Source organism: Phyllobates terribilis, unplaced genomic scaffold, assembly GCF_046119375.1.
Source record: "Phyllobates terribilis strain yellow unplaced genomic scaffold, ASM4611937v1 Scaffold_27__1_contigs__length_16484149, whole genome shotgun sequence".
In the NCBI taxonomy this organism is placed as follows: domain Eukaryota; kingdom Metazoa; phylum Chordata; class Amphibia; order Anura; family Dendrobatidae; genus Phyllobates; species Phyllobates terribilis.
Window position 1 is genome coordinate 583,991 of NW_027362787.1, and position 23,562 is coordinate 607,552.

Consider the following 23,562-nt stretch of genomic DNA (forward strand, 5'->3'; position numbering starts at 1 on the left):
CTCGTAGACCTGCGTGAAATCGTTGTATCGTGCAGACTGTAAGCTCTGGAGGGTGCTATTGTATAGTTTCTGTCCCCGGGAGGACGGGATCGGTGCAAGCGGCTGTTGGGGCTCGACGATGCGCTCGACATCTCTGATGCAGAGGATGGTGAGCGCCACCTTGAGGACTGCGACCTGTGACCCCTCCTGTGGGATGCCGATCTCCGCTTTGCTTGAGATGTCCGCTTCCTTCGCCGGTGACTTGTGTGCGATGGCATAGATCTGTCGTCGGAGGAACTACAGCGAGTTCGCCTAGAGTGAGTACGCCTGGAGTCTCTGTGTCCCTGAGGGTGTATGGGGGGTTCTGCGCAGTTTACATGTGTCCCACCGGGACATGTCGGTGCTATTTGTGGCCAGGGCAATGCTATAGCGGTGTCAAGCGCGTGCGTCGCTGCGCTATTATAGGGGTATATGGGGGAGGCGAGGATGGTCGCTGAAGTGTTTAGGCTCCGTATCGTGTCCATCAGTGGGGTATTGATACTGTGACTGGGCGCTGGATGGGCTGCGGTGATTACAGGGCCGCAATGTCCCCTGGATGTGTAGTGTCACGTGTTCTGTTTTGGGAACTTTTTCTTTTATTTTTAATAGGAGTTTTTCTGTGGGGGATTGTTTGGGGGGGAGGCAGAGCACAGCCCCCGGCAGAGGATTCCTGTCTGGAGCTCTGCTCTGCCACAGCCCCTGCTGTGTGTTGAGGGGGCGGGGAATGGTTACTAAGTGGCCCGCAGCTTCTTCTGTGAGGCTGCGGGGTGCTGTGCCTAAAGCGCTCTGGAGGACGGGAGTGCCTGCTGGACCTCCGCCCTCCAGGGCGCTCCTCGGCAGGATGCGGGACGGGAGTGTTAACAGGGGTGGGGAACAACAGGCTCTATGCTGTCTCCAGCGCCGGCGGCAGGCAGGAGACCTGAATCCCCTCTGTGCCCGCCGCCGACATGGAAGACAGCCCGCACTCATTTATTAGTGCAGTGGAGCCCTGCGCCCGCTGTGAGTGAGGCGCAGGGTCCACTGCCGCACTAGCTTCAGCTTCCTGCTCCGCCCCGCAGCTTTCTGGACTGGGGGGCGTGACCTGCGGGGTCACGTGAGGCGGACATGCGCCCCGCACATGCGCATCGAGCGCTTCCTGCCCTCCAGCTCCGCCTCCCCCAACATGCCTCTTCGGCCTAGTGGAGTCGCGCGCCCGCTTCCGGACCGCCACGTCTGCCCGCTTCCCCGAGTCAGCGCGCGCCTGCAGCACTACCGCAGCCACCTGCCGTCCCGTGCCGGGTTGAGTGGCCCGATGAACACTGTAAAGTTGTGCAGATGCGGCGGTCAGGTGAGGATGGGGATCGGGACCAGGCCGCGGAAGTAATGCAGCCCCCCGTTCCAGATGACCCGACCGCCGTGGAGGGGACCGTTGTATCGTGGGCAATTGGAGTGAGTAGGCCCAAGTGGTGAGGGGACTGGGACTGGGGAATATGATGTTCCCATAAGGGGTTGAGGGCCAGGGGCAGGGTGATCTGGGGATTTAGAGCTTGGGGCCAGGGGGATGAGCGCTGAGCCCCGACATGAGAGCCTGTAACCAGCGCTCGCCCCCCTGTGCAAACCCAGCCTGGAGGGCCTCAGCAATCTGACCTGATCCTGAAATCTCCATGACATTCGACTCCGGGACCAGCAAAGAAAGGAAGTAACGTGGGATGTCCCGGTGTTTATGTATCCAGGGGCGGCTTGCAGCAGCCGTCCCTTTCGCTTCATTGGATCCTTCCGGGGGCTTCAGGATCACTGGTCAGTAAGGGGCAGAGAAGGGGGGGTCACCAATCGCCACGGCCCAGGGAGGGGCCACCACAGTCAGTGACTCCCTCCTTATTTAGTATGGAGTCTACCATTATGTCATCAAGATGGGTTTGTTGTGATCTACCTGCCAGATGAGTAAAAATGGGAGCATTAGTCAACCCAAATGCCATCACAAGGTTTTCATAGTGCCCCTCAGGAGTATTGAAGGCCGTCTTCCACTCATCTCCTCAATGTGAATGAGATTATAAGCCACCCTGAGGTCTAGTTTAATCAAATTGTAGGAGCCAAATGGTTTTCTAAAGAGGTCTGGGATGAGAGGGAGAGGATATGCATCCCAGACCTTAATCTGATTAAACTCGCAAAAATCAAGGCAGGGGCACAACCCCTAGTTTGTTTGTTTTTTGACAAAGAAAAACCCCACTGCAACGGGAGATGAAGAAAGTCTTATGGCCCTTTGGTAGACTTTCAGTGATCTAGTTTTTCATGGCCTGCCTCTCTGAACCAGAGATATTATATAACCTGTTTTTTTGGTAGCTTGGCCCCAGGAATAATATTGCCGACGCAATCATAAGGATGATGGGGAGGAAGTTCTTGACTCCCCTGTTCAGAAAACACATTCCTAAAATCAGACCCACCGTGGCTATCCGAGTGACCAAGCAGTGTTCTTGGCAATACTCGCTCCATTTTACCACCTCCCGAGTCTGCCAGTCTACGGCTAAGTGCCCACGATGCAGAAATGCTCTGGATTTTTCCTGAGCGTTTCTGCATCTCCCTGGCAGAAAAAAATGCATGCGGATTTTACATGTGTTTTTCCTGCCAGGGACAAGTGTAAGTGAAGTGTTTTTTCACATGCATTTCCGCATGCGGGTTGTCAAGCGCTTTCCAAGCGATTTTAGCATCACTTGGAAAGTGCTTGACAACTTGGTCACACTATATAAATACGTGCAACCAGCATGGATTTATATAGTGTGACCAAGTTAATAGTTGAAGAAAAAAGATTAAAAATGGTAAAAAAAACAAAAAACAAAAACATTTTACTTACCTTCTGATGGCCCCTGGTCTCTTGTACGGCTCACGGTGGTGTGAAAGGACCTTCCATGACGTCATTTAGTCATGTGACAGATCACGCGACCGCTGACGAGCCGTACAAGAGACTGGGCGCAGCGGAGAAAAGACAGGGGGCCATCAGAAGGTAAGAATAATGTATTTTTTTCTTTTCTTTTTTTTTTTTTTTACTACAGGTACCATGGTACCCGGGTCTTGAGGAGAGTCTCTTCTTCTCCAGACCCGGGTACCATCCACACGTTGAATCGCTTAATATCCGCATGTGCACATGTAGTCATGCGGATATTAAGCCATTCAATGGAGGCGAAAACGTTGCGATTACGCAAAATAATTGGTAGTGCTGCGGATTTTTCCGCACTGATAATGCGCAGCGGAAATTTCCGCAGCATGTGCACAGCACATGGGGATTATCATTGGGGAACATTGCAGACCTTCTACCAAGCGTTTAAGCGTTTCTGCAATGGAATTGCCGCTGCGGAAACGCTTAAAAGACGCATAGTGGGCACACAACCTACCACAGGATTGTGCAGCGTAAACCAAGGTAGTCCAAGGACCACAGGAGAGGGCAAGCCCTCTAGCACATAACAGTCAATAAATTTAGAGTGCAAGGCCCCTACCTGCAGATGTAGCACACGAGCGACAAGAGTAAAATACCCCTAGCTCAAGGGTGCAGAGTCAATGGCGATTATGGGTGTTGAGCCAGAAAATTTATGAGGTTTGAGGTCCTGATCGAACCTAGCGTCGATCAAAATAAACCCCGCCCCAATGTCCAGAAAGGCAGAAATTACCACCATACTTTTGCCAAGATGGATCTTGGACGGTAAAAAAAAAAATTGTGACCTACCCACAGAGGAAATAAGTACACCCCCGAGTTGCCAATTCACCCCGCAACTCGCGGGCGCCTTAGTTTTCCGGTGGGTGTTTAGGAATTTAGGAAAGACACACACACACACGTGCAACATCCCCCCAGAATACCCAGAACATGCCCCCACCAGCCCCACAGACCACCCAAAGCAAGCAGCATCCCCCAGAGCCCAGCACTGACCTCCTCCTGAAGCTTCACCGTATCACTTTCTGCATGAATCTCTGGCGTCTGGTGCTAAACTAGAACACGCCCATAATGCAGTCAGGACACGCCCCCGCAAACTACGTCATACCTGGAAGGAGCCCATACATTCTAACGTTTACCAGGGAGGAGGCTGCAGAGCGAGTTGTGGGTGGTGAGGCTGCTGAGTATTGGGGAGACATGGCGGATGACTGCGCACCCCACACTGAGCTCCCGGGGGGGGCAGTCTCAGTCCGGGGGGGGGGCACCCTGGCTTCCTGTGGATGTGGTTAGTCCCCTGCAGCAATGGTCGGTGACGGGTCAGAGCCGGGGATTACAGGGGGCCGCAGCCTCTCACCTGTCAGCAGTTGGACTATAAACCAGGTTTCCAGTCACTGACAGTATGGCTGGAGCTGCGCCCATTATGCACTGTTAGAACTTGGCGATGTCTGCCATGTTTGGAGGTTCCTGGATTCTGTATTTTTCTGCACAGGGTTTGTCCATGAGAAAAAGGAACACAGAGCGCCAGTCCTGGCCCCAGGTTGTGTCTGGTACTACAGCTCCGGTCTAGTGACGTGACAGGTGCTGAGCTGTAATGCCACACACAGCCTGTACCTAGGGGTGGCGCTGTAATCCAACAGCTCTGGCTTTCTACTCTGGGACAACTTCTGTAAGGCTGAATTCACACATCTGTGCTCCACGGAGCGAGCTCAGATCTGACAACCGCTGGGTCACCAGTGCTGATCTGTGATTACCTCCTAGGAATAGATGTGGCACTGATCAGGTCCGGAGAGCCGGGCCGGGTCCTCGGATCCCACCACGGATGTGTGAATTCCTCCTTAAGTTAATATCTTAGTGTTAGAGTTCTCCTTTAGAATTTGTGTTCACATGAGAGTAATTTATTATAGTTTATTGTGTAACTTTCGAAAAACGTATCGATTACTAATCCTGAGTTACAGCCAGTGATAGTCTAGAGCTGCGTTCAGAGATCTGCAGGCTTCTGAGCTGAAATCTCCCAGCAGTCCTTGCTGAGATTACTATTGTTAGCGTTGCAATGTTAAGGCAGGTGCAGATAGCAGTGTTTTCGGTCGGAGTGCGATCTGACAAAACATTGAATCGCACTGTGACCAGTGTTTGTCCAAGGAGAAAAATCGCACATGTGCACGGCCCCATAGACAGTCTGTCCGAGGACAAAAATCACTATGCTTGAGTTTCATCTAATATTCGGATCACGTTCGGCCATGCAAGTTAATGAGTCCTTCGAAAAGATCGCACTGCACTCAGATGACATCTGAGTGCAGTCCCATTTTTCACGGATTGACGGAACGAAGAAGATGGAGAATTTTTTTTGACCTATGTCTTGTATCTTGTTTTGTGTCACTTTATGTACAGTTCTGGCCAAAAGTCTTGTGACTGATACAAATTTTGGTGTTCACTTCAGTGTTTTTAGATCTTTTAGTCAGATGTTTCTGTGGTTACTGTAGTACAATTATCAGCATTTTATAAGTTTTACACTTTTATTGACAAATACATCAAGTTTATGGAAAGATTCAATATTCAGTGTTGACCCTTATTTTTCAAGACTCGTTCCCTTCGCCTTGGCAGCTGGATATCGGCTGCTGGGCCAAATCCTGACTGACGATGGACAATTTTTGTCTAATCAGTGCTAGGAGCTCACTACATACATTTCTGTTTGTCCACCCGCTTTTTGAGGAGTGACCACAATCGAATTGAGATCTGGAGAGTTTACTGGCCATGAACCCAAAATGTTAATGTTACCCAGACACTTAGTTGTCACTTTTGCCTTGTGACATATTCTCCGTCATGCTCATATATGCATTGTTAATCACCAAAAATGCTCCTGCAGTGTTCTTAGGCAAAATTGTGAGTGAGCCCACTCCCTTTTGATGATGGATAACTCCACACATGACTCGTCTCGGGTGCTTTACTGTTGGCATAACACAGGACTCAAAGTAGCACTCAGCTTTTCTTCTCCGGACATTCATTCTTCCATATGTCCCTAACAGTTTGAAGGGGGCCTTCATCAGGGAAATAACTTTACCCCAGTCCTCTGTAATCCAATCACTGTAGTTTACTGCATTTTATAATCCTGTTCTTCATCTTTTTCATGGAGAAAAGTGGTTTCTTTGCTGCCCTACTTGACACCAGCACAGCCTCCAAAATCCTTCTCCTCACGGTGTGTACAGATGCACTGACGCCCGCCTGCTGCCATTCTTGAGCAAGCTCTGCACTGGTGTTGAACCAATTCCATAGCTGAATCCTATGTAGGAAGTGATACAGGGACTTGCTGGACTTTTTTCGGAGTCCTGAAGTCTCCACAGCAAATTAACCTCCCCCTATTAAGTTATTATTTTTTATAGTGCCATTTATTACATGGAGCTTTACATGTGAAAAGGGATATACATAGCAAAAAACAAGTACAATAATCTTGAACAAAAACGAATCACCGACTGGTACAGGAGGAGCGAGGACCCTGCCCGCGAGGGCTTACAGTCTACAATGAATGGGTGAGGATACAGTAGGTGAGGGTAGAGCTGGTCGTGCAGTGGTATGATGGAGCGGTGGTTACTGCAGATTGTAGGCTTGTCAGAAGAAGTGGATCTTCAGCTTCCTTTTGAAGGTTTCCACGGTTGGCAACAGTCTGATATATTGGGGTAGAGAGTTCTAGAGTAGGGGGATGCATGGGAGAAATCTTGCGTGCGATTGTGGGAAGAGGAGATAAGAGGGGAGTAGAGAAGGAGATCTTGTGAGGATTGGAGGTTGCGTGCAGGTAAGTACCAGGACACTAAGTCACAGTTATATGGAGGAGACAGGTTGTGGATGGCTTGGTATGTCATGGTTAGGGTTTTCATCTGGAGTCTCTGGATAATGGGGAGCCAGTGAAGGGATTGACAGAGGGGAGAGGCCAGGGAATAGTGGGGGGGACAGGTGGATTAGTCGGGCAGCAGAGTACAGTTATCTGACAGGAGAAAACAAACTCCTTTGCCATGCTTGCCGATGGGGCGAGGGGTGTGGGAAAGGTGGAATCCAACGTATGAAAGTGCAGCTGGAGAGGCCATGTCAGAGGGGGTGAGTCAGGTACCATTGATGCCAAGGAAGGAAAGTTTGTTAGTAATGAAAAGTTTGTTGTAGATGGAGAGAGCGTTCCATAGAGCTCCTGTTAGTGGGATTGGGGAAGCTGGGGATGGGCAATGGGTATAGGGTTAGAAATGTTGCGGAAATTTGATAGATTGTGGATGAGAGGTAGAAGTGACTGTGGGGATGTGGTGAGGAGGGCCATGATTTGGAGAGATATCGCCAGCAGTGAGGAGCAGAAGGAGCGAGCGTGAGGTGGCTGTCTGTGTTTAGAGACAGAGGATTGTATGTTGAGGAACAGATCTGAGGAGGAGGTGAGATGGAGGGAGAGATGACCAGTTCATTACTAGGTGTAGGGATTAGAAGGGTTAGTAGAACGTGTAGGACTATAGGGGTGAGAGTGAAAACAAAGAGAAACATTTTTTACTCTGGCTGTGCAGTTACCTTCAGGTATCTTCTGGTTCATTTCTGGTCTAACTCAGTGCAGCACACTGTAAGGTGGCTGCCAGACAGGTCGTGGATGGGAGGTATGTGTCCCCGAAGTACCAAACTTCGGTGATGTAGGACATGGAGAAGCAGGCTCCAGAACACATAGTGCTGGGAGGGAGTTAATGGGCCCGGATTAAAGGGCCGGGTTTTAAGAGCAGCTGAAAGAGTTGGGGGGAAATAGCTGCTCACTTACCTCCAGTCCAGGTCTTGGAAGGCCTGATTTAAGACAGCTGCGCCTGTCTCAGTGGTGCTGTGTGTTGTGCAAGGTGAGCAAACCTTGCATGTGCTGCTCAGTCTGCTGGAGGCCGAGAAAAGCACTACATTTAAACGGCTGATGCCGTGCTGTATGGACTGGTTATTTTTAGTTTTGTTCTGTTATAGCAGTGTTTCCCAAACCTCATCCTTACGGACCCCCATAGGTCATGTTTTCAGAATCTCCTTAGTATTACACAGGTGAGAGAATTCCTGATGCCTTGATGATACTTCAGTCACCTGTGTAATACTAAGGAAATCCTGAAAATACGACCTGTGGGGTCTGTGAGGATGGGGTTTGGGAAACACTGCGTTATACCTTTTGTGTATCTATTGTATGGTGGCAGAAGGTGCCAAGCCCCCCCCCTGCTTTGGGCAGAGGGGGGGGGTATGTAAGGTTGCTGCCGGACAGGTCGTGGACGGGAGGTATGTGTCCCCGAAGTGCCAAGCTTTGGTGATGTAGGACCCGGAGAAGCAGGCTACAGCACACATAGTGTAGTGATAGGGTTTTGTGGTTAAGTAATTTCTTTGGGAAAAAATTAATATGCATTTTTTTTTTTTTTAACAATTCATCTGATCATTCTTCATAACAATCTACAGTTAATGCAAATTGACACTATAAAAACTGAAGCAGCAAACTTTATGAAAGCCAGAATGTGTTTCAGTCTCCAAACTTGCCGACTGTGTATTATTGTGTTACCTCTTTTGTATATTATTGTGTCACCTCTTATCTTGTGTATCGCTTCTCTTTTCAGTTTGTTAGCCACATGCTGCCAGGCGAGAGCTTGTGGGCACAATCATGCGGCTGGTGATTCTTGATGACTATGCCCTGGCCAGCGAATGGGCAGCAAAATACCTAAGTAATCGCATCGCCCAGTTCAATCCTGGACCTGACAATTACTTCACACTTGGGCTACCCACAGGTAATGTGCCTTTTATCTATCTTTATCCAGTTTTCCACGAGTTGGTTCCAGCGTTTTAGTTGTGGATTGAACTATTTTTGCACATGTGAATTACGAGAAGTCCTCAGGAGTAAGTCAGATGTGTACGGCAAAGCTTCATAGAGGAGGGAGACTCCAAGTTCACTGCTGAACATCTGCTCTCTCCATGTTTCGTTGCGATCTACCAGTGTCTCCGTAAGATTTGGCCATTCTCTACTGTTATATGCAAGAGTGTGCCAATTTTCCAAAGAAACAAGGAGACTGAGTAGCTCAACAGCCTCTTGCCACTGATCGGCAAACAAATTTGGAGAAAATAATTGGACAAAGCCTGAAGGACGCGGTAATGCAGGGTTGTGTTCTGGGGGATCGATGAAGACATAAGAAGCATGATCTGTGCTGAACAGTATGGATGGTAATCCAAAGCCTCCATAACCAAGCTTGGCATGGAAGGCACTCGGGAAATAGGAGTGTGAGTTGGGGGTCTCCCAGTGGTAATACAGTTGGAATCACTGCCTTATTAATACAACGGGGAACTGTTTTTATTTCAATTAACAATTTAAAGGGGTTGTCCGCACCCTACACTGATTTAATCCTAAATCTCTATTTAATTTAATAATCTACCGTATTTTTCAGACTATAAGACGCACTTTTTTCCTCCAAAATTTTGGTGGAAAATGGGGGGTGCATCTTATAGTCCGAATGTTGGGGGGGGGTGTGTATATATATATATATATATATGTGGGGTGTGGGGGTAGCGGTGGAGGAGCGGGGCACAGGAGGCAGCGGCCGCCCGCTGCAGCCTACACTGTCCCCGCTGCTACAGCAAATTAATATTCACTGCTCCCCACGCCCATGGGGCACGGGGAGCACTGAATATTCATGCTCCTTAATAGCAGCACACAGTGTAGCCGCGCTGCGGCTCCTGCTGCTGCCGGAATCGCCTGTGCCCGCTATTAAAGGGCTTGAATATTCAACCTCTCTCCACGCCCATGGGCGTGGGGAGGGGGTGAATATTCATGTCCTTTAATAAGCGGGCACACGCTATAGCCCGGCAGCAGCAGGAGCCGCAGCACGGCTAAGCTGTGTGCCGGCTATGAAGGAGAGTGAAGTCACTGCTCCCCGCACACACAGACCCGGCATGGGAGTGACTTCCGGGAGCTGATCTTTCCATGTCAGCCGCGCATGGCAGTGACGTCATGCGCGGCTGTAAAATAATACTCTTTCTGTATTATTTTTTCTACTGAGGACTTCTCAAAGTATCAATATCACGATATTCTTATAAAAAAATGTATCTATTTATTCTTGGATTGTCCATTAAAAAGAATCAGATTGCAGCAGGTACATACAATAATTAGTTATAAAGTAATTGTCCATTTGTCCATAATTAGCTTAATTGTTGAGATTCACCCATCTTTCCTTGGATCCTGGCTGGTAAATCATGTCTTTATCCAGCACGTGTCCAGGCCTACATGTCAGATACTTCTCAGCATGAAGATTCTGTGTCTTGTGGGGTGGGAAGAGCAAGAGAGCCCCCCCTTTCTGTACCATGGGCTTTTATAGCCAGTCGTATGGACACCTGTTCTACATATGGTAGTGAACCAAAAATACACACACAAATAGCGCATGTCAACTAGACACGATGGCTGATGCATAGAACTCAGATTTAAGAAAAATGATTATCGATTATTAATTATTTAACATTCCCCCCTTTTTGAGGATAAAAAGGACTGAAAAATCCTCAAAAGAAGACAGGTTTATCATTAGGATAACAATCATTTTTTCTTTCCTTCTTCCTTGGCAATATCATTAAATTTCCATAATAATAATAATAATAATATCAATATCTGATTATTGTTATATAATGATGTGAATTCATGTTATGGTAAGCCGTGACTAATATTCATTTAATATGTATAATTATACTTCCCTATATCTAAATTGAAGTAATCGCGGGTCCAATCGTCATCATCTGATGTCATCGGGTCGTCGTCTCGTCTTCTTCTTGGTTCTTGTATAGCACAGTCTTTAGATGAAAACTCCTTTGAAATAAATGACAGCGTGTAGATATTGTACAGTCCATAATTGTATTCATCATTGTGCAGTCTATAAACTGTGCTCTTTATTAGAAAGATCATGTGTGTCAACTGATAAGAAAACAAAGTCTATGGATGAAATGTAGCTTTAATATCTGTGTGATGTCACCTGGACTGACGTTGGATATTCTGGAATCTTCCCCGTGTCATCTGCACTGGTCTCATGTCACTTTTGGAACAGATGTGACGTCTTTGGTCAGTAAAGCAAGGGTTAACTTGACACTTCCCTGCTTTATATAGCCCCATAACCAGTACTCAGTCCTTTATATACAGGACACATATGCCAGGTATTACCTGTTCACCAGCTTTCATTGAAGCGTTGCAGGTGATAGGAAACCACTGGAACGTGATGAAACTTGAACACAACACAGTTCATATAGGATCATCGTCCTCTGCCGTCCCGGTGATCAGTGGTGTGAATTGTATCTGACACAGTCTATTATCACTCAGCATTCACACCTGTTACCTTCTGAGACTTCCGGATATCGGTTGCGTCTTCTTGTAACCTCTGAGAGTCTCTTTGATTTATAAATATGAAAAGTCTTTATTAAGATAGAATTCATAATTGCGATGTCTTGATTGAAGTCTTCATTCCCTAATCTGATACCAAATCTGGCAACTTTCCTAACCTATAATATCACAGCGTACCATAGCAATCAATAATATCCATCTAATTATTATCAAAACATTAAAATAAATTATGTTTGGAATAATAAACAATAATAGATAATAATTCATTATTAATCAAGTTCTTCATGTGATAGAACATTTTTATGTCATAGGTGTAATTGCCTTTTCCAACCCATAGGTGTCAGTGTGTTTTGAAACAACAAGTGTTTATATCTTTATTAAACCAATAATACCAAAGAATGTATACTGCTGAACTAAAATGAATAAATATATGAATGTAAGAATGAATGAATGAATTGTTGTGTTTACTCAGAAAATGTAAACATTTTTCTTATATTAATTCATATCATCATTATATTTAATGAAGCAATATTCTTTGTACTAGACATTACCCCATTAAATATTAATGTGTTTTCTCAGTTGAAATATTGAACTGAATTAAAATCAAAAATTGAAAATTAAAACTGAAAAATGGAAAAATAAGAAAATAAGTAAGAATAAAAATGTAAAAATGAAAATAAAAATAAGGCCTTCATATGTTAATGACAAATGAAGAGTAATTATATTCTCCATAAAAAATACCTTTATATTTCCATTATCTGGATGATTTCATATTTGTCATAACCTTGTATCACCAAAAAATTATTAAACTATGCAACTTTGCATGTAATACCCTTCTTAATTATACCATTGTACCTTATAACTTTTTGACAGTTAGGGTGATTAATGAGTGGAACAGGCTGCCACGAGAGGTGGTGAGTTCCCCTTCAATGGACGTCTTCAAACAGAGGCTGGACAGACATCTGTCTGAGATGATTTAGTGAATCCTGCTTTGAGCAGGGGGTTGGACCAGATGACCCAGGAGGTCCCTTCCAACTCTACCATTCTATGATTCTATGATTCTATTATTGTTTCTTCTTTATTAAAATGTGTGAAAAAATAAGTATTGATCAAAAGTGATTATGTAATCAGGATCAAAAACACATTTTCCCCTTTAATACCAAAAAATATTATTTTATAAAATTTATGTATATATCAGAACCAAATTAAAAATAATTATTCTTCTATGAACATTTTGCATAAATTTCATATCGATGAGTAGCATAGATTTGTCTACAGAGAGGTGTGTACCTATTTAGGTAACCATTAAAAATAATATCATAGTTATTCAAGAATATTATCATGTGGAAAATTATTCTATATATAAATTTGCTTTGTAAACCATTTGATGTGTGGTTGCTCTTATCCACTATTAGTTAAATCAAGAAATAATAATTATTAAAGAAATATAGAAGTATATATATATGTAGATAATACCTAATTATGTATTATAATTTTTTTTCAGAATTAAATATATTTTTGTACCTTCACATAAAGAAACATTTTTTTTTTCCAAACATACAAACGTACGAGGCCTCTGTCACATCAATCACACTTAGCAGCTGCTGATTTACTCATCTGTCACCTTCACTCTGACATTCACAGATCTGTTCAACTCAAACATTCCACATATGAAGTTTTAGATATATATATATTTAACCCAAAATTGTTGTATCCCAATTTATTAATGCGCATTGTCATATCAATTAAATATCTTAATATTCTTTGAATATTCCCCAAGTACATATTATATAATATGAGAGTAAGTTGCTGAAATTTCAGATACTTGAAAAAAAAACCTCTTGTTTGGCTATGTGCACACGATGCAGAAATGAAGCAGAAAATTTCTGCATCATTTCTGCATCTCCCTGGCAGAAAAAACGCATGCAGAAATGCGTTTTTCCTGCAGAATACATGCGGATCCACATGCAGATTCACATGCGTTTCCGCATGCAGATTGACAAGCGCTTTACTGGTGATTTTAGCATCTCTTGGAAAGTGCTTGACAACTAGGTCACACTATATAAATCCATGCAAACAGCATGGATTTATACAGTGTGACCCTAGAGAGTGTATATACTTACCTCCGATGGCCCGCGCTGTCCTGCTCACTCCGTTCTCCCGGCTGCCGGCAACTTTGAATTGAAAGACCTGCCAACGTCAGCGTCACGTGACCCGTCACATGACTCTGACGTCACCGCAGGTCCTACAACTCACTGCAAGTGCCGGGAAGCAAGCAGGAGCGCTGCGCGGGCCGACAGATGGTAAGTATATATATATTTTTTATTTTATTCTTGTTTTTACAGCTTTTTTAATGGTACCTGGGTGTGGATGAGACTCTCCTCTCCTCCACACCCGGGTACCATCCGCATATTAGAACGCACCAATTACGCAAGTACAGATGCAGTCTTGCGGAATTGGCGCGTTCTAATGCAAGTCAATGGCGGCGAAAACGCCGCGTTTCCGCAAAATTAAATGACATGCTGCGGATTTTTGAGCGCAGCGTTTACGCTGCGGAAAAATCCGCATCATGGGCACAGTACATGCGGATTTCAATTGGGGAACATTGCTTCCCTTCTACCATGCGTTTTTCATGCTTTTCCGCGGCGTTTACGCAACTGCAAAAACGCTGCGGAAACACATGAAATACGCATCGTGTGAACTCAGCCTTATAGATTCTTTTTTCACTGGCTGCCCGGTCTTAAGTTACATCAGCTGAAAATAGAATGAATAGGATCTATACTATTAGCTCAAAGTTCAAAGGCCGCAGCTGTCACACGTCATGCTGTAAAGCTACTTTAATTTGCACGAACACTTCATGCACAGAAAATATTAATTAATTAATGTTACACATAAATCATGCAATTTTCAGCTTCCTGTGTGAATAAAGAAATAAATCCATTTTAGAGTTGTTTGATCAAATCCTGCTTTGGAATGAAAACTCTAAGGAAATATAAGAAAATAAAATTAAATATCAAATTCATACAGAAACAGAATTATTTAAATATCTTATACATATATTGGTTGGTTCTAATGTAATTCAAAATATTGTTACTTAAATTTATATATGAAGTTCTAATTTATTAATTAATATATATATATATTTTATAAACATATATATAAATACAATTATACACAATCTCTACTTAGACAAGTGTATATATATATATACATACATGAACTACTACCGTGTTTCCCCGAAAGTAAGGCCCTGTCTTACATTAATTTTACCCCCAAAAGTCCCACCCTGCCTTACTTTCGGGGGAGGCCTTACATTGGGAAAAAAAATGACGACAATTTTTTTTAACAATAAAATTAACATTTATTAACAGTCCGGCAACCCTCCCCATCCTCCCCCCTGCAGCATCCCCATACAGTGGTTCTGCCCCCCACTCTGCCACCACACATACTGACACATACGGTACCGGTACAGCCCCACACGGCACCCACACACATATCGTACCGGTACCGTACACACACTGACACATACAGCCCCATACGGCACCCATACACATACCGTACACATACCGTACACACACACACACACACACAGACACACACACACACACACACAGAGAGAGTTTCGGAACTTACCGTTACTTTCCTTCTGTTTCGATCTCCTCTGCGGTGCCGGGCTGACGATTCGGATGCCGGGGAAGCTGGACCAATCGGAGCGAGCCTGTAGGCGGTGACGTCGCAGCTGATTCGGCCAATCAGCTGCGAGCCGGCTGACTGGCCAATCACAGCTCGGGCTGGTGGCCAGCAGGGACTACGGTACGGAGCCTGTGACGAACAGGCTGATCGGCCAATCAGCCTTACATTCCCCGCCCCCCCCGCCGCTACCCTGCCTTACAATCGGGGGGTGCCCTACATTGGCGGACCCCCCGAAACCCCCCACCCTGCCTTACTTTCGGGGGGGCCTTACTTTCGGGGAAACACGGTAGAAACTATGTAACTACAATTTTACTGTATAAGATTATAAATAAATATTGAGACATTGTAACACTTCTATGCTACATTATAATTACAGTTTTTCCTTAGCCACTCCCTAAACCAAATCTTCTGTCTCTCTCAAATATCTCCAGGAACGCCCTATTTAGGAAAGACATTTTTCTATCCTTCAAAACCTCAGAGAACTGCCTGTCCTTCTGTCCACATTCCATGACGTCACTGTGAGCCGGTCGTCTCACCTGACTCTGTCCATCAGTTTCGGCCATTTTCCTTTTTAGAGAATCACAGTTCTGACTGAGAATTAACTCATTCTGTGAAGAGATGGACCTTTGCACTGGCTGATATGGCTTATAACAGATATGAAATCTCCTGCGTATTTGATAGAGTTCACTATGGGGATGACTCAGTCTAGGAGAGTTTGATATTGGCTTTTGATAAGATTTTACCTTTCCTGGTTTTATAAAATTAACTTGATTTTTTTCCTTTTCACGATTCTCATGTTTCCTAACAGAATCCAGCAACTGCACACATTTGAATAGGGATTCTTTTTGTGACGCTATAACTCTAGATACTGGATCTAGGAATTTGAATTTTTGTACAAAACTTTTTATCATATGTTGTACTTTTCCATTTTTGATGAGAGCTTTGTACAACCGTTCAAATATGGACATGAATGTATATGTACATTCCTTCCTACCAATCCTTAGTTTCTGCAGATCTTCTATGTTGGGAAAATCCTTTGTGACACAATAAATCAAATATCTTAATCTGTCCGAATCATTTTCCCATCCATTAGGAGAGTCATTTTCACAGGGCATTAAATGTAAACGTCTGGACAATGTCACAGGAATCCATATTTTAAATAATTGATTCCTCTCCTCATTGGATAAATCAAACTTATCAGAGAAGCTCTCAAATGTCTCTGAATTTCTACAGGCATGGATTTTGACATCATATTTTGGCATGATTTTGTATAATTTCAGCAAATTTTTCCTCATTTTAATTTGCAGTTGAGCCTGGGTAATTCCTGAATTCTCTGATATTTTTAGTGGCTCTTGTACGTCCGCTCCTCCTACGTCACTCACGTCTCCTCCCACATCACCTAGTATGTCGGTTTCTCGTATGTCAGTCATGTCTCCTCCCATGTCAGGTTTCTGTATGTCCATCTCTTGGTCAGACCCAAGGTCACCTTCAGTTACAGACACGTGTCTTATTTCTTGTTTATTTTCCACATTACAGTCAGAATCAGTATCACCATCTGACATTTCTACACTATTTTTCTGCTTAGAAATCTCTAACACAAGAGTATGAAAAAAATCTACCAAATGTAGAATATTTCTCAATTTCTGTTTGTCTCTATTTACCAATTTAGAAGTGAACTGTAAATTCTGCAATTCACATTCTTTGTATAAACTGAGCCACAAAACTTCTATATCATCTCCTACATTAACTTTGAAATTAATATTACTTTGTTTAGCAAAAGAAGAAATTATATCCATATTTTGCTTACCTTAAGATTCCTTAGCTTCTCTTTATCAGCACATCCTGTCTTCAGTTCGTCTGATTCTTTTCCTGTGTGATTCTGTTCCTTGTTAGTACCTCAGTCTATAGATCCTTTCTGCTTCTCGTGACAAATTAGTGAATTTACTGACACGTGAACAACAGCTGTTCAGCTCGTCAGGACTTCCCCCCTTGTTCACGGAAGAAATTCACTTAATTAAAAAAAAAACGAAAAACAGGACTGGCTGGCTCACCATTGTAAAATAATACTCTTCTCTGTATTATTTTTTCTACTGAGGACTTCTCAAAGTATCAATATCACGATATTCTTATAAAAAAATGTATCGATTTATTCTTGGATTGTCCATTAAAAAGAATCAGATTGCAGCAGGTACATACAATAATTAGTTATAAAGTAATTGTCCATTTGTCCATAATTAGCTTAATGGTTGAGATTCACCCATCTTTCCTTGGATCCTGGCTGGTAAATCATGTCTTTGTCCAGCACGTGTCCAAGCCTACATGTCATCTGCTTCTCAGCATGAAGATTCTTCTTGTGGGGTGGGCAGAGCAAGAGAGCCCCCCTTTCTGTACCATGGGCTTTTATAGCCAGTCGTATGGCACACCTGTTCTACATATGGTAGTGAACTAAAAATACACACACAAATAGCGCATGTCAACTAGACACGATGGCTGAGGCATAGAACTCAGATTTAAGAAAAATGATTATCGATTATTAATTATTTAACATTCCAAATGAATTTCCATAATTAACCATTTAACAATGATAGGGCAGCTTCAGATGGAATGGCTCCCCACAGGTGGAGCAGGCCTCAGGGCAGTGTAGAATAAATGGAGGTGCGCTGGGCGTTGTAGTGCAGGGAGGCAAATGGCACCGGCGAAAGAAAGGAGCGGAGGCAGCTCAGTGCAGTCATCCAAGATTTACTCACAGTTCTTAGACAGTCCACAGGTGCACTGTACTGGTGCAAGCCTCCCGCGTCGCGCCGCGTTCACCGGGCAGGGGTTCCATCTTTCCTCAGGCAGTTTGGGTGTACCTGGCAGAACCCCACTTTCTTATGTACCTCTCTAGACTGACTTCACGCTCGGTCTTACTCCCTCCTGCCCTGCGCTTCCCACTGTGAATCCTGTTCGGGTGGCTGCGAGGTCCGCCCTGTCCGTCGGAGTTGCACAGACCTGCTTGACCTTACTCGGATTGAAGTGGGGGTTTGGCTCCTGGCTATAGAAGTCAGAAGCCTCAGGTTTTTCCAGCCGAGGCCTGAAGCTGCATGACTGGGCCAGGGGCCGGTCCCCTTCTTGCAGCCTAGATCCTCCTGACACTTGGCAGGTTCGGGGTGTACGGGTGGCGCCTGCACTCGCCGTACTCCCCTAGGATCCCTTCTACAGAACAGAGCTTACTCCCTGCTCCCCTCCTGGGCCTCAGTCCTGGGCCCTTGAAGTGGAGCGGAGCTCCTACAGAGACTCTGCTCCCAGACTGTTCCTCTGAACCACACTCCTCAACTTCCTGCTCTTGTTAAGATGTCTACCTTTTTATATATCTACTGTATGAGTGCTCCCATAAACTACTTCCTTCACCCACACCCACTACTGGTTCCCCCTAACTTTGGGTTCCCCCCACCCCAGCCAGGGTCAGGGCTCAGCAGAAAACTACATTGCGTCTTGCCCCTCCTGCTGGCCTGGGGTAGTGTAGTGTTGGATGTAGGTGTTGGGGTTCCATGCAGCACTCCCTCCTTACCTGAGAGAAGGGAGACACCACACCTCTGGGTGAGGAGCAGTACCTCTGTGGCGACCAAACCCTCAGGGGCGCCACACTACTACATGGATGACTATGGAGATGCATTATACTTTATGGATGACTATGGGGCTGCATTATAGTACATGGATGATTATGGGCTGTGCATTATAATTTATGGATGACTATAGGGTGCATTATGTTTTATGGATGACTATGGGGTGCATTATATTTTATGGATGACTATGGGGGTGCATTATAGTACATGGATGACTATGGGCTGTGCATTATACGTTATGAATGACTATGGATTGTGCAATATCCTTATTGAAAAAAAACACCATCCTTATTGAAAAAATGACCAAGTATGCAATGGACCAGGCAACTGTTAGGTGGATTCATAACTGGCTTAGTGATCGGACTCAAAGGGTGGTTGTAAATGGCTTCACATCCAGCTGGATGAATGTCTCAAGTGGGGTACCACAGGGCTCCGTCCTGGGACCTGTATTGTTCAACATCTTTATCAATGATTTAGATGAAGGAATTGAGGGTAAACTGATTAAATTTGCTGATGACACAAAGCTAGGAGGGATAGCTAATACTAGAGAAGAGAGAGGGAAGATTCAAAAAGACCTAAATAAACTGGAGCAGTGGGCAGCAACCAACAGAATGGTTTTTAACAGGGAAAAATACAAAGTACTACATCTGGGCAATAAAAATGAAAAAAGCATATACAGAATGGGAGGAATAGAGCTAAGCAACAGTACATGTGAAAAAGACTTAGGTATACTAATAGATCATAGACTGAACATGAGTCAACAGTGTGATGCAGCAGCAAAAAAGGCAAATACAATTCTGGGATGTATTAACAGAAGCATACAGTCTAGATCACGTGAAGTCATTATCGGTCTTTACTCCTCTTTGGTCAGACCTCATCTGGAATACTGTGTACAGTTTTGGGCACCACATTTTAAAAAAGACATAGACAAACTGGAGCAAGTTCAGAGAAGAGCGACCAGAATGGTGACTGGTCTGCAAACCATGTCCTATGAGGAACGGTTGCAGGATTTGGGAATGTTTAGCTTGCAAAAAAGAAGACTGAGAGGAGACTTAATAGCTGTCTACAAATATGTCAAGGGCTGTCACATTGTAGAAGGATCATCTTTATTCTCATTTGCACAAGGAAAGACTAAAAGCAATGGGATGAAACTAAATGGGAGGAGACACAGATTAGATATTAGAAAAAACTTTTTGACAGTTAGGGTGATTAATGAGTGGAACAGGCTGCCAGGAGAGGTGTTGAGTTCCCCTTCAATGGACGTCTTCAAACAGAGGCTGGACAGAAATCTGTCTGAGATGATTTAGTGAATCCTGCTTTGAGCAGGGGGTTGGACCAGATGACCCAGGAGGTCCCCTCCAACTCTACCATTCTATGATTCTATGATTCTATATAATTTATGGATGACTATGGGGTGCACTATACTACATGGATGACTATGGGCTGTACATTATACTTTATGGAGGACTAATGGCTGTGTATTATATTATATGAAGGATATGGGCTGTGTATTATGCTAATATGGATGACTATGGGCTGTGCAGTGTATTATATGGAGGACTATGGGATGTATTATACAATATAAAGGACTATGAGATGTCCATTATACTTCTTCTTTGGAGCCCCGTGACTTTTATGTACGCCCCTGATGAGCATAGTTTATTTTCTTCTATACATTAAAGAACAGTAGCAGAATGGGGAAAATGTACCAGGATGAGGGATATACTGTATATACCAGAATGGGCCCGGGATAAGGGACATATACCAGAATGGGCGATATAAATACCAGGATGGGGCCAGGATGAGGTACATATATACCAGGATGAGTGATATACAGTATATACCAGGATGGAGGACGCGCATATATATATATATATATAATATAATATAATATAATATAATATAATAATTTATTCAAGATAGAAGGGGGACCCGGTCCAGATCTTGCACTTGGGCCCATACGACTCTAGTTACGCCACTGCATGCAGCTATAACCAGTCAGTCAAATGGGTACATACAGTACTGTGCAATATTTTTAAACAGGTATGGAAAACTGCTGCAAAACAACATCAAAGCATCAGGTACACTTGCATACAGTTTTGTGAAGGACCTCAACAAGGAGACTGTTCCCAATATCTTGGCTCACTAAAAAATAACCACAGATCTTCTGTGGATGTAGGCTTGGACAAAAATACTTCTGTCTCTCTATGTAATCCAAGACTGACTTGATGATTTTGAGATCAGTGTTCTGTGGGGGCCATATCATCACTTCCAGGTTCGTTGTTCTTTTTTATACTGTAGATAGTACTTAGTCACATTGGCTTTATGTTTGGAGTCATTGTCCTACTTGTTAGGAATTGTGGTTCTGTGCTCCCACCTGAGAATGGATCAAGTCCAGTGCTACGCTACTCCGGTTTGCAGGGGCCACCATTGTCCTGACTCTGCAGGCGAAGCTACTATGCATGCAGGAAAACCGCCTCAATCTTATGGAGCATCGCGCTCTGGAGTAGTAGGATTTGTGAGGACGCGGGATGCCGTATCTCCCGCTGATATAATGCCCGGTTAACATGGGATGCTGTGTTCCCCTGATTGCCAGGCAACACACGATACTGCGGTGTCTGGCACTAGGCAGTGGTGGGATTGAGTCCAAGCTGCTGTGCAAGTTAGCAGGGAGTGGTTGTCTTGGGATGATTGAGAGGTATTCAACACCTGATCATTAGGCGGGCTATTTAAACCTGTTCCCTGCTCAGTCCTTTGCTGTTTATTACAGTTTCAATGTGCTGTGGTGGTGAGGGGTGCTATCATTATTAGCTGTTATCTTTCCAGTGTTTTGTCTTAGGAGTCCTCTCTTTCCCTTTTAATTTTTACTAGGTGTTCTTATAGAGGTACCCACCTGGTTCTTGACTAGGCACCGGCCGTGTCACCAGACCCCAGCTGGCTGGCGACAGTGGGCCTGGGAAGGCTCTGCCAAAGTCCCCCTTCCATCACTGGGAGCTGAGTGAAAAGTGTTCCCGGTCCTAAAGAGCTCACCTAGCTGGGCAGCTTGCGCCAAGTGCGTCTGTCCCTGCGGATTTGCTGGTTTGGTGCCAGTCTTCCTGGGTCTTTCTGCGTTAGCGCATAACACTGCTGAATAATAAATTTAGAGCCAGTCAGACGCTTAACTGATGGTATTGCATGATGGATAATTATTAGTGTTGAGCGAGTATGTTCTGTTAACCCTTTCGGCGAGTATGCTTGGGCCGAGCACCGAGTAGTTACAGCTGCTCGGTGTTATGTTTAAATCACTCCCGTGTGCATGATTTGCGACTGTTTGACAGCTTTAGTACATGTAAGGAATGTCTATTTATTACACATTCCTCACATGTATTAAAGTTGTCATACTCGCCAAAAGTGTTAACAGGACATACTCGCTCAACACTAATAATTATCTGCTATATTTCTCTGCATTGAAGACACCATTCATGATGACCAAATCCCCAACTCCATTTGTTGAACTGGAGTTCCAAATATGCTAGGTCCCTCTGTAATGGTGTAGAACAGGGGTCCTCAAGCTACGGCCCGCGGGCCACATGCGGCCCGCGGAGGACTTTTATCCGGCCCGCCGGGCTGTGGGCAGAGGAGAGCGGTGTCAGCGCCCGCCCTTCCTCCCGCTTGCTCAGAGCCCCGGCAGCCCGATACTTACCTCTCCCCGTGCCTCCGCAGATCCGCTGTCTTCCTGGTCTGCGCTCCCTGTGACGTCTCAGGTCAGAGGGTGCGGTGACGTCTTTACACCGCGCCCTCCCCTGAGCCGTCACAGGGAGCGCAGTGCGGGACGTCACTGCCGCGACACTGGAGTCCGGACCTGAGCAGCGGCAGCAGGCAAGGAGGGAGGTGAGTATTGGATTTTTTTTTTTAATGTATGGAGGCATGGGACATAATATTAGGGGTGACATCCTGCCTGTGGCATTATATGGGGGGGTGACATCCTGCCTGTGGCATTATATGGGGGGGGGTGACATCCTGAACGGGGCATTATATGGGGGGGGTGACATCCTGAACGGGGCATTATATGGGGGGGGGTGACATGCTGCATGGGGCATTATATGGGGGGGTGACATGCTGCATGGGGCATTATATGGGGGGGTGACATCCTGAATGGGGCATTATATGGGGGGGTGACATCCTGAATGGGGCATTATATGGGGGGGTGACATGCTGCATGGGGCATTATATGGGGGGTGACATCCAGCATGGGGCATTATATGGGGGAGTGACATCCTGAATGGGGCATTATAAAGACAGGGGGGTGATATCTTGCACGGGGCATTATATGGTGAGAGAAAGGGAAATCCTGCATGGGGCATAATAAGGGGGGAACAGCCTGCATAGGGCATTATAAGGGGGAAACAGCCTGCCTATTGAGGACCTATGCTGCCTATTGGGGACATTTACCTGCCTATTGGGGACCTATGCTGCCTATTTGGGACATTTACCTGCCTATTTGGGACATTTACCTGCCTATTGGGGACCTATGTTGCCTATTGGAAACATTTACCTGCCTATTTGGGACATTTACCTGCCTATTGGGGACCTATGCTGGCTATTGGGAACATTTACCTGCCTATTGGGGACATTTACCTGCCTATTGGGGACCTATGCTGCCTATTGGGTACATTTACCTGCCTGTTTGGGACATTTACCTGCCTATTGGGGACCTATGCTGGCTATTGGGAACATTTACCTGCCTATTGGGGACATTTACCTGCCTATTGGGGACCTATGCTGCCTATTGGGTACATTTACCTGCCTGTTTGGGACATTTACCTGCCTATTGGGGACCTATGCTGCCTATTGGAATCATTTACCTGCCTATTTGGGACATTTACCTGCCTATTGGGGACCTATGCTGCCTATTGGGAACATTTACCTGCCTATTGGGGACATTTACCTGCCTATTGGGGACCTATGCTGGCTATTGGGTACATTTACCTGCCTATTGGGGACCTATGCTGCCTATTGGGGATATTTAC

At 45.0% G+C, this 23,562-nt stretch overlaps 1 protein-coding gene across 2 annotated transcripts in view; it reads left to right on the plus strand.

The window, feature by feature from the left end:
• Positions 1-1,332: 1,332 nt before the first annotated feature.
• LOC141176484 (uncharacterized) overlaps positions 1,333-23,562 on the plus strand; it is a 50,240-nt gene continuing 28,010 nt past the window's right edge. For both annotated transcript variants that reach the window (XR_012253167.1, XM_073660431.1), the window contains exons 1-2: positions 1,333-1,446; positions 8,506-8,673. The gene's annotated coding sequence lies outside the window, so the exon portion shown is untranslated. The remainder of the gene's footprint in view (positions 1,447-8,505; positions 8,674-23,562) is intronic.